Below are 13,269 nucleotides of genomic sequence, written 5' to 3'. Positions count from 1 at the left end.
ACAAATCTACCAAGATTCTAGAAAAACGCTAATAATATAGAAGGAAAAAATTACAAGCTGAATACTACAAGCTTACAGGAAGAAATCTGTTGGCTAACATCATTTCTAATAGAAGACTGTATCAGCAGGCATGTTTGAAAAGTGATTTAACAGAAATTGTGTATCTGTTTCGACTCTGGTGACATAAACTCTCAATGCAGATGCATAGCGTAAGCACTAAAAGTTTATTTACAGAGGGCAGGACTGAACATTTCATGTGAACACATTCAGACCATGATAAAGAGCTTTGTCTCCCATTAGTAATTTAAAGAATTGTGATTTGGTACTCCCAACACACCTATAATCAAATTCCTCAGTCATAAAATCACTGGTGCCAAACAAGTTCTGATATCTTTTATCAAGCCTCTTTTTTCTTGTCATTTGTTAACATATTTCTTATGGAGCTTTTCTTCTTTTTATAGATACATTTGCTTTAGTTATAAATTAACCCTGGAATTTACTTTCCCAGAGGCCACTGCTTTTTTATTCTCTTGAAAAAGTTTCAAGCTATATGAAATTATGATTTGGAATAATTTTGAATAACAGTTGGTAGTTCAAACACAGAGGAAAGGAAATTTCAGAAGATTGACAAAGTAATTAAGAATAAACTGAAAATGTTTAGACGCTTTTCTGTGCCTTCTGCTCTGGAAGCCATGACTAATTTACCAAAAGGGAACATACTTGCCTGTGGGATTTCTGGTGCTTCCGGTTCCTTGTAATAATATTAACTAAGATACAGCCTCATTCTGAAAGGTCTTTCTAAGAAGTTCCATATTTCAGCGGCTCCTGAAGATGGCCAGCACATCCCAAAGGTATGCAGAATACTTCAAAATTTAAACTCAAGTGCAATTTGAACCGTATTATAAAAGCATTAGTATTTGTTTAACAGATTGATTCAAATAATGACCATTAAAAGACTAATTTTTCGTTTGATCAATGTAAACCTAAAGCAACAAGGCTTATAACATTCGCTGTTTCCAATTGTGTGTCTTTGTTGGTCGTCTCCTCTTCACCTGCAATAGCTTTGGAAAACGTTGGGTTGTTCCAGCCAGAACTGACAAGAGTGCGGAGGATTTTTAGCAAAATACACCTAAATTGTTGTTAGTGTCACCACTGAAAGAGCAACAGTTTGAGCTCACCCTGTAATAAATACCAGAAAATCCAAATGAAAAATTCCTAAAAGACATATCCACAGGAGACTAACTTAATTGGTTCTACTGTTCAAAGAGCAATTTGTATAAGGACAGAATAATACTTTTGCACAGCCAGGATAATACAGACACTATTTCCTTTATTTGTCCTGTGCTACTCTTACCTTCATTACAAATCATTTAGGTTTGAAAAATTTGATTTGATAAACACACCTTGACATAAACACACCAGATGATACCCATTTTTTTATGGTTTAATTCCTGTTTTAGCTAAGATTTTCCAAGGTGGAGCAATTTGAAAAAAATATGCCTTCAAGATTCAGAAAACAGGAAATGATCTTACGGAACTTTTCATTTCTGGATTACTCTTCCTGATCCTGTTTAGATCGGCTGCTCCGTACACCGCATGTAACAAGGTGATGACTTAATCCAGTTTGGGGTGGGTTTAAAATGACACTGGTTTGTTTTTAAAATATTACTTTAAAAATTACTCTTTAATTAAGAATAACACAAAGGATTGAGGACCCCTGGGGTATTTTTCCTGTCTAAGTAATTTTCATGCAGTGCTTTCCCCTATCTCTAGTTTCCCATATTCAAGACAATGTCCTTCTTGCACAAGTAAACAGAACTTCCTTCTCTACTTGCTGTTTCTGAGATTGTCAGTCAGTTATTTGAAGTTAAAACATTAAAATTTTTATCTTACATTGTGCTTTGTGTCTCATTTTTATTAGTAAGTTAGTGCCTCGTCCTCTTCAAAAATGTTATAACTTACTCTATATTTCTTCCTGAATGCTTCCTCTGTTTAATTACCTATAATAGGTTCTTGCCGTATCTTTGTCAAGTCTTAACAAAACATGGTATTTTCTTCTCTAATTGAATCGATAGTGACACAGCTGAAAGGATTTTAACAGTCAAAATATTTATCAACTTTTACAACAGAAATGAGGTTTAAAATAGTGGCCACATTGTCAAATATTTTAGGTCTCAAATCTTCAAGTCTTAAAATACATGTTCATCTGTTCAGATTTGACAATTCCATGCTTTCTATTTCATTAAAAAAATAAAAAAATCCATTACTTATTTCTTGACACTAGTTGAGGAAAATCAGTCAGTCTGGGCCCTAATATTCATCTGTAATCCCATTCAAATCAATGAGATGGTGAGCATAAAGGTCAGATTGCATTGACTACCCTGAAGGATCAGAACCATAAAGTTATACACAAGTATAACCATCTACTCTCACACCTTGTGTACACATTTCATAACTTTGTTTGCACTGTGTACTTTCACTTGAGCCAAAAGGAATCTTCAGAGCAAACAAGTTGTAATGTATTCTTTAAAGGTGAGTTACAACGTTAGTTATCTATAAAGGTCAGATTGCATTGACTACCCTGAAGGATCAGAACCATAAAGTTATACACAAGTATAACCATCTACTCTCACACCTTGTGTACACATTTCATAACTTTGTTTGCACTGTGTACTTTCACTTGAGCCAAAAGGAATTTTCAGAGCAAACAAGTTGTAATGTATTCTTTAAAGGTGAGTTACAACGTTAGTTATCTATAGTTCTTGGAACAGACAAGAGGACAATAAAAATTTCAAAATATTTTTCATATTTTTCAGAGTAATGACTGTCATATACAAGTATTTTACTAACATCTGCTCAGGACAAATGTATAAATAGAGAGACAATTTTGCCATCATGCAACACAAGCTCTGATAACAACTTGATCCTTCACCAGGGGTTAGAAAAAAATTTTAGGAGTATTTTTAAGGATTTTGGGCTTTATGTTATATGTCCTCTTATTTATTTATATGACAGCCAAATGGACAGACAACATAGACTAAAATAACTTATATAAATTTTTCTTTTCATAAGATGCCAACCACCTACAGCCTCTACTTTGCCAGATATACAACTTCCATTTCAAACTTACAAAGATCTTCAAGTTATAAATCATTAATTTTTTAGAGCTAAAAATCTATGAATGGAACATTAAGCACAGCCCATCTTGGTCCGTAGGCATGAAGAAAATTAAAAGGAAATGATAACAAATCTGAGAGGCATTTAAACTAATCCAGTTTCAGCTATACTAATAAACTAAAGACTTTAGTTTACTATTAAAACTATACTATACATATATAGTTTACTATAAACTGCTTACTATTTATCTCATCTCCTGCTCTGAGAATAGCTAACAACATACTGGATACAACAGGCACCTCAAAATCACCCCTAGCTTCTATGAGCTAAAATAATCCACGTCTTATGGTTGTAGAAGAAAACTGACTGTTCTTCAGATGGACTGTACGGCATCAAAGGGCATAAAGGAACCTGTTATAAATAATGGCTCATAGAAGATGAAGGGAGGAAAATCCTACGGGGTCTGTCAGTATCTCTTCCCAATGCAACACTCATCTCTGCAGTAGATTTTCCAATTTTTTTTCTCCAATTTAATTTCAGAAATTCTTATTCAGAAGATGCTTTCTTTGAGGAGCTATACAACAGTTTATATGACATACTGGAATCAGAAAACAGCACTATTTAGTGTTTAGCCTACATTGTCTTTATTTACTTTCCATATTCATAGCTAAATAAGCACTGTATCACTCTTACCGTTTTGAACTCCAAAGAATTCCTTTCTCCCACAGCGTAACTGCCAGGTGTAATAACTACATTCATTAGCCCTTCCTGGAGTAATTGTCAGGAAAGTGGCAACCATACCCGCAGCAATTTCTTCTTCCTCCTTGCCTTTTTTCTGCCTTCCTTCCAGGACAGTTAGTTTCTCTCTACTTTGTCTCTCCCCCTTACACTGGGTCTCTCACCTTATTCACCGCAAACCTTTTCCTCCCTTTATTCTTCCCTTCAAAATGCAGATTTGGGGAGGAGAGGGAGAGATGGTCCTACTGTCTCTCACTGTTTTCGTGTCTACCAGTGTGTTGTGGTTTTGTTTGGTTTTGGTTTTTAATTTAAATCCATTCATTCTGACATTGTAAGGAGATTCATAGTACAGTTATTTCATCAGTGACAACAGAAGAGTTACCCTCCTGTCTAAGGGTCAAGCTTCAGCAGAAATTTAAAATTGCCACATGCTGTACAACATTGTGCTGTGCCTTCCTGTTAGTGGATGGGGGAGGAGACAGGAATCTGTTGCACAGCCTGCGTCAGAGAATGTAGTCACACTACAGTATATCAAATTTAGTGTATGTACAAGTTATTGTTATTCTAAACTTACCTCAGACTTCAGCAATATTCACTGCCTGTTCTCCTGTCCTTAGTGACAGGAAAGCTGTCACTTGTTGTTAGCATATCAGACAGTTCCTGTTCTCAAAGGAGTAATAAATAAGGCTAGATTTAAAAAACAGAACAAACTTGGGCAGAAAAAGAACAATGAGTAGGAATGCCAAAATACAGTGAAAGACCACGTTATGGCATTGTCAGCATATCTTAAACCAAGAAAAGCTGAAAATCTCATAAGAGAGCAGAGAGAAGAATTCAAAATCAAGACGGTTCCAACAATAAACTTTAAACTTTAAGAAATTCAAACATCTGTATTCTTAAAGGTTTTCCCTGCTTTTTAATATCTTCTTTGGCAAACATAAAAAGGGCTAAATAAATAAAGAAAAATAACAGAGCCCTAGCCAATCTTCCCACTGCCTTCCTTCGAAATTTCCTTTAATTAATTAATTAATTTCCTTTCCTGATACTCATCATGGACAGCTTTTTCACTTTTTCACAACTCTCTTCTCTGCTGGGCCTCTAAAGTCCCACATTGGCCTTAGATCCCTGTCTTAATCCACCACTGCAATTAATCTAATCATACTGAACACCAGTAGTGTCTATTAAGATTAAAGATATTCTAGCTATTTCACAATATTTTAAAGCCAGAGCCTATCTTAACATTGCACATTACTCCACCTATTCTGCACAAATTTTGTTTTATGGATATTTTTGTTTGTAAAGAAGCAGAAAACTGTTGATAATATTTTTATCTTTTAAAACCAGAATTGATAAAATATACAGAAAGCAGTTTTCTTTTGCTCTCTCACCTACTCAAAATTGGCACCCCGGTGACCCAAAAAAGAATGGAAAGAAATGCACATGACTTCCACATCCTCAGTATTACATCACAAAGGATGAAACAGCATATTATGTACAACTCAGAGGGCCGCTGTACTGTATGTAACTCTCTTCTTGCATAAAAACTGCCTTTCTTAACAAAACTGTGACTCATTAAAAATTTCACAGATACCATACTCCAATGCACAGAACAATGAAAACAATGATAGATTGTTAGACACAGACTCATTTCATAATGGGATCAGTTACTGTGAACTACAACATTAGCATGATAAGTGTTTTTTGATATAAATTAAAACATGAAGGTATGTTTGTGGGAAAAATATATTTTTAATATTCTATTTTTGGATTAAGATTTTCATTGCCAAAAATTTTCAAGAAGACATGTCTACAAGAAAATATCTTTGTTGGAGGAAAAATGGGTTCTTGATACTGAAGGGTTTTCCAGTACTTCTTCAAGCACTGTCAAGAATTCCTGCCTACACCAACTGTGCTGTAATAACTATTTCTTAATAAATTAATAGCCCTGGCCTAAGAAAATAATTCCTCAAATGTCATTACCTATGTCAGAAAGTAACTTGCATAACCTGATGTTTTATCCTATCTAGCCCGAGCAAAACCTAAACCAGTGTGATGATTTCAAGTGTATATTTTATACAAGGTATTGGGGTATTGGATTACTGTAAAAAACCCTGAACTAAACAAGATATTGTGAACATAATAAATATCCGCCGCACCCAATTTAACTGGGTAAACTTGGCCAGCCTGATCACATGAGGCAGACCCAAAGAACAAGTCTTTGGGCAGTGCCCAAAGGAAACTGTGTAAGGAACCCCCTTGGGTCTCTTATTCATCATGCCATAATGTTCTTCTCTGCATCACAAAAACAATTAACCAGTTCAAGACAATTGACAAGCTCACATCACAGCTAATACTCCAAGAAGCTTGCAAAACAGAACCAAGATCAATTGGCAAGCTAATCATGGAAAGCAAGTGTGGAATTTGCTTGCAATAGCATTCCTTAAGTGCGAAACACCAAAAAAAAAAAAAAAAAAAAAAAAAAAAAAAGCAAGCTAGGAACTACTAATTAAGCTTCCATAGGATTTTTGGAAATTATTTTGCATTGCCTTGATAATGAAAAATACTTTAAAACCATTGTTAAAAACCTGAACCTTTCAAAGTAATTCTTCAATATTTGCTTATTTCCTATTTTAAATTCAGGACCTATCATAATAAACTTTTGTAATACTAATTTTGAAACTTATTCTGTAGTTAACTGTAACAACTCATACTTAGCTGAGATCTTTACTAAATAACCTAACTCCAGGCCAATTTAGCAATTCTGGCAATAGCTCTAGTGTAAATGTAAAAACAAAAATCCAGGAAAATAAACATTTTTAATGGTGCTTATTTCATTCAGAGAACTGATTTAATGTGAAATCCTTTTGTTCTAAATAAAGCTTAAAGTTTCATCTTGTTTATCATCTCAAACCATCTTCAGCAACAGCTGGAAATTCTGAAAGTGAAAGCATATTTGCAGAACTTTTGTTTCCACACTCTTTAATCATGTTCTAGGCAAAACTCAAAAAATCTACACCTTTATATGAGTGTCCTGCAATATGCAGTCATTTGTCAAACTCTTTTTACATTGACAATTACTATGGGATATTTAAAATAAATAAAAAACTAGCCTGCTTTTCTTAATATTTCTAATCATTTTAAAAATCAAATATGCTGACATGCCTTGATGTACAAATAAGGCATCTCAGATAAGCAGTTTAAATGCAAATGATGGCATCCAGGAGCAATGATAGAGAAGAAATACCGTAAAAACCTCACAGAACTTCAGTGATTCAACAAAGTAAATCCATCCACTATCAGTGGTTAACTTGAGCATAATCGGAGGAATAGCTACATCTCTAGGTCAGTGCAAGAACTTTGTTTCAGACATACTACAAGCTAGAAAGCAAATAGCAGATAAAATAATTTTTCATTGTCCTGGAGGGAATGAGAACCTCAGCCTGTGGCCTCCTCAAAATTTCTCATGATTCAGTTAAACATGGTCCTGAATAAGGTTAGAGAATACTGTATAAATTCTGTGTAAATAAAGCAACCTTTTGCCCTCACGTACCTCTGTACTTGCTTATCTATAGATTTCTCTGGGTGTAACTGAAAATAAAATTTGGCTTTATATTCTTTTAAATTCTTAGGTAGGATTAAAAATCAATTTAGCAATATACCACATTATAATGTGCTTCTACTAAGCTTAAAAACTGAGATTCAGCATAAAATTTTGTAGCTGAAATACCACTATAGGGAACAGCGAACAGTAACTCCAAGTAAAACATATTCAAGATGAAAGGATAAACTCTGCAGTTTTATTTACTGTAGACATAAAAAGTCAGTACCTAAACCTATCATGAGGAAATATGTACATTATGAAAGGCAGTAAATAGAAGTGGCTGCATTTTTCCACAAGCCCCCATATTAGATAGCACCACAAAGCACCAGGTCTAGGTAGTAAAACCTGTTTTTCTGACCACCCCTACTAGAAGATCTTGGTGTGAGCGTTAAAGCCTGTAATTAACATTTTTCTTTTCATAGTTCCTTTTTTTGGTGTAACAGAGTGACTTTTTTGGTAGTCTAACATATGTTTCAAACCACCATAGTTGAGAACTTATTTCACAGCAATATTAAAATATTCTCCTAGCATAAATACTGAAAATGTACATAATTGTATTTGCATATAGATAGCAACCTAAGTTCAAAGCCTCTCAAACTTCAAAATTGCTGCTACACAACCATGAATAGTTACAGCAGTTACACAACATCTCTGTTCAGTAAATCTAAACAAACCCACAAGTACTATGGACTTATAATGCAATATTATAACATAAAATCCTATTTTATGCAATGCAGCATAATCACATATTGTGTAAAAAGTTTAAGACAAGATCACAATTCTGGGCAGGGCTACTTTAGGAATATGAAATTCGCTGAAAAGTAATTTGCTTAAACTCAGCGGAAAAACACAAGATGCAGTAAGAAAACTTCCATCACTCTCACTTATTCTAAATGCCTATTCCATGACAGCTAAAAGTGTTGGTATGAAAATAACATATTTAGAATTTTATACATACACACAGGTAAGTTAAAGGAATCATAGCTGCAGGCCTCCTATAAAAAAAGGGAATCTAAAATATGTCACAATCAGATTTGTGATAAAGAGGAAAGACATGAGTCCCCATGGAGCTCATGAAATTCCAATAACCCATAAAACAGCACAAAGTATAATATTTGCCTCTCATACTAGTTGTTATAAGACCAAAACTAGAACTCATGTCTAATTTGAAGGTCTAGAATAAACTAATACCAACTGCGATGTCTGTATCAAAATGTTAGTATTTCATTTAGAGTTAAAATATGATCATGTTAAGAAATTGATCACATAAATTCCAGAACAAAAGGCAGATGAATATACTACTGCTGTTTCACTGGCATTTCTTAAATAATTTAAAGAAAAATATGTAGGACTTTTGCTATAATATATATTCATGGTTATTTAATTTCAGGCATTTAGTCCCACTGAGCAAACAGCAATTCATTTAGAGTCACACCCTGTATTTTCAGTATACTAAAACCACAGACTGACTTCAGTAGTAATTGCATGGAAGCAACCCGTATATAGGACAAAATTTCTAACACTGCATGTAGATTGCAAACCTGACCCTACTGAATCAGCGGAACTGCCACTGACCTGAATGAAGCTGGGATTTTTCTTCTAGACTCTATGCATCTTCCGCTAAACCAACATCATCTTTTTTTAATACCGTGGAACGTTCTGTATATTTCTCTGTTGGGATATTATCCAATATTTATTATACTGTGTTACCAGATGCTATATATAGTCTTTCAACATTACTGATATAAGTAGGAAGTCATCCTATAACATAGGGTTAATACACACACGTCCCCTACAAGTATGTCCATAACCATGCATATATGTCCATCTTAGCAGTCATCAAGCATACTTGTGCCTGAACATACATACTCAAAGCTACGTAAGCTTTGTGTTTTTTTAAATTGCTAATTATCAACCAGCAGAGTAGACTTTGGGATTCATAGACTTGAATTCATAGACTTTGTCCTGAATGTGCAGACTGCATGGCATGGAGGTGATCTGCTTAGTCATGAGGGAAGGGGGTGGCTTATGCAAGTCCACAAAGCATCATCTGCTAGTCGATTCCAGAAATTCACAACCCGGCTTTTGAGTAGTTACTTATCTTCCCCTTTCAAAGCAGGATATTCTTTCTATTTGCAGTGAAATCTAGCGAAAGTGCAAACTAAAACCAGATGTATTTAGAGAATAGGGTGCTGCTTAGACGTTGAGGGGTTGTTTTTGCTGTAAATTTGGGGATTTGTTATCACCTAACTTTGTTGTACTTGTCATGATGCAGATTAGAATCTATTACCATTGTAAGAATCTATTACTGTTGTAAGCATAAATCAACACACTGAAATTTTAAATTAAAATTTTTGCATCAATCTCGCTACTACATTGTGTCTCCGTTGTAAATTTGCAACTATTTGCATTCTCATGTCATAGATCATATAGTACTAAGGATAGGGACAATCTTTTCATTTGAGTGAGTAACAAGAGGGCCCCAATCTTGACTAGGCTGCTGGGTTCTGCTGCAACACAGGTAAGTAAAAATATCTATATAGTTCATGTATCATGAATTTTAATTGAAGAATGAGGTAATTGTTTAGTTCAATTCTATATGGTGGTTTAGGAAAGGACAAACAGGCCAAATAATAGAATGGAAGGTGTGGGTGGAGTGGGAGAAGAACATGAACCTCATCAAATTGACTTAAAGTTTTCATACATGAAGACTACAGGCTAGGCCTTGCTTTTTTTTATTTTTCCCCCCTAAATTAAAAGAATAAAAGCCTACAAAAGATTTAGTTGTATATTTGCCATGTGATGTGAGAAGAGCTGACGTCTTTGTACCAACAGGCAAAAGACAAGTCCATGTTGCAGCAGAAGACCTGATGCTGAAGTAGAAACTTAGTCTTTCCTATGGTTGCCACATGTATTTTCTCCTTCGTATCTCCTTATACCTGCAAGATATGAAAGTATCCCAAGCCCCGCTCACCACAGGTGCTAGTACTAGGGTGACAATTTGCTTAGCACCTGCATTTTTTACTTTGTCACTGGAACCTGAAAGAAAGCCCAACTGAAAAAAGACTGACTGTCCTTCATTAAAAAAAAGCACAACTGAAAAAAGACAGACTATCCTTCACATAAAAAAAGCAGGGGGGTGGGGGGGAACAGACAAGAGAAATGTAAGAGGTTTATCATTTAATGTAGGAATCAATTTACATTTCATCTAAATATCTGAAGACAAATCTTATGGCTCTTTCATTTTTCATTCTGCCTTGGAAAGGCCTCCACAGGGAAAAAAAAGGGGGCAAGGGGGAAACTTTTTCCAAGTACTCTGTAACAGTTAAATGAAATCCTTAAGAACTGACCTGTTAATGGGAAACCCCAACTTCTGTTTGTGGCATGGGTATGTAGGACTTGAGTATAACAATGTTCTCTTGCTTTGGATTATTTCTAACTTTTTCTTTTGTCAGTTCACAAAAAGTTAACTGACACACAAAGAACATTTGGTATGAAGTACCTGAAAAATAGATCCCTGCTGTTAAAAAAAATATACATAATTATGGAAATACAGCATGGAATAATTAGCGCTCATCATCTAATATCATGCTAAATTCAATAAGCCTATCAGTGATTAAAAAATGAAACTAGTAGCAATAACTAATGGAAAGTATTGTATCCACGACTTCAAAAGAACCTAGCATGGAGAATTTATAATTGTATTTTAATTTCTCTTGAGTAACTGCACTGGAAACTGTTTTTCTGCATGCCAGAGGAGAATACTGGAATAATCCTCGGGACAAAAGCTAGTAAAAGAAACTAAAATTCTGAATATCAAATATGTACAACTAGCGATTCACAATTAGGCTACAAAAAAATGGCTAGTAAATATATTGAACACCATTCTGAACAGATTATATGTATAAAAAACCAAAAGAGGGCCTCAGCAATCAAGGTGACAAAAGTCATTAAGTATATTTTTTATTATTTAGTCCAGCTTTGTACAAGACAGAGTTTTTGTTCTACTTTTAAACTTTTCCTTGTTTTACAATATAACTTTTTGCAAAATTCATTTTATTAGCCATTGCTATAAGTCGAAAATTATACTGACGGTAATTGAAACTGGGCCTAAATTTATTTTATTGACTTAGAAATGGACTTATGGTTATTTTAAAAAGTTCACAGAAGAGTCAGCTTAAGATATTCTTAAATTAAATTCTAATATTTTGCCACCTTCATTTTTTGTGGTAAGTTATTATATGAAATATAAATTTATACCAGGAGAAAAAGAATTATTTGTATATTCTACATTGTAATGGAAGTTACATTGAATGCTGATGTTTAATAAATTGTTTTATCCAGGAATTTGACATTGAGGCATTTCTAATACATACATACTATCTTAAGGCTGTTTACAGACATATAATCTCTGAACCACTAACAGTTAATGAGCTATTTTACGAAACTGATTCAAATTCAAAAGCTGCCTGTGTAAAAATACCTTTATTGTATTTCTGATTGGTTATCATTCAAAGTCCATGCCAACTAGTTTGTCAGCTCTCTCTCCCCTTGACAAGCCCATGCTTATATTGTACCACATGCCTTAACACACTGCTAAGAGTGATTTCTTATAATCTCATAATTAAATCTCAAAGCAATTTTTGCAGCAATTTTTTTTGTGACAGCCACAGAGAATAATGATGTCAAACACACGACTTCACGCAACAAATTCTGATATTGACGGGAGCACAACATATGAAACTTCTTTTCGAAGGAGAGCACTGAGTATCATATGTCATAGTTACTTGCTGTATACTGGGAATTTTTAGTTAACTAGTAACACATCATAGTAACCTTTTAAAAGGTAAATTACTGATTAAATTATGGACTAATTGGTACCAGAAAAATATTTTTTGTTTTGAATACTCATTTTTAAATAGAACATTACAATCATGTTCCACAGCAAAAGCTTGTTCAGAGATGGGGCAGCAAGTCACAAATATATGGCTAGCCCACAATCCTAGTTATTTCAGGGTTAATTATAATTGATCCTTCTGATGTAAAGGAACCTAGACTCCACAGCACATGAAGAAATTGACAAATTCCTGAGCTTTTAATCAGAATAAATACCAGTCTTACATCACTGATATTCATAAATACATCACTGTTAAGTCAGCATTGTATTGTCGTGTGTACACAGTGCCACAAAGTTACAACACCACAGGAACTTGCACTCTCCAGTTGTAGAATACCCTGGAGAGAAATGACACCAGGAAGATTACAAAATGCTCCTGCAAACCTGAGGCATGCCATCAAGACATAATATATTTCAACATAGCATCTCAGTTGTTGCAGGCTCAGAAAGGCTCCCCGACTTTCTGCGGTTGAGAAATTTAAAAAAAAAAAAAAAAAAGTCTGTTCATTCATCAAGTGAATTAGCCAGGTGAGCACCAACGCTTCCCTGTCCGCTCCTTTCCCCTAACGTAGTACCAATGGACATCCTGCGGTCTACCCCTTGCAAGCGCTGGATACATCTATCCCTATCACCTCCACCTCTGTAGGGGAGGAGATCACCCCTTTACGCACGTTACACTCCTTAGCATCCTCCTCTCAGAAGGACTGTAGCTAACCCACACGAGGCACGGCTCCCCAGCCCCCGCCCCGCGTACAGCACCATGGACACAGCGCCCACGCTCTCCGCCTGGTAGGAGGCTTCTGGGCACAGGCTGCCGCCTGCCCGGCAGCGCCGCGGGGCGCGCGGCGCACCTGGAGCCCTCACCGAGGGGGTCCTCCCCGCCACCTCGCTCCCTCCCCCCTCTCCTCCCCGCCCG

Source organism: Aptenodytes forsteri, unplaced genomic scaffold, assembly GCF_000699145.1.
Source record: "Aptenodytes forsteri isolate BGI_AS27 unplaced genomic scaffold, ASM69914v1 Scaffold105, whole genome shotgun sequence".
In the NCBI taxonomy this organism is placed as follows: domain Eukaryota; kingdom Metazoa; phylum Chordata; class Aves; order Sphenisciformes; family Spheniscidae; genus Aptenodytes; species Aptenodytes forsteri.
Note: the sequence above shows the minus strand (reverse complement) of the source record.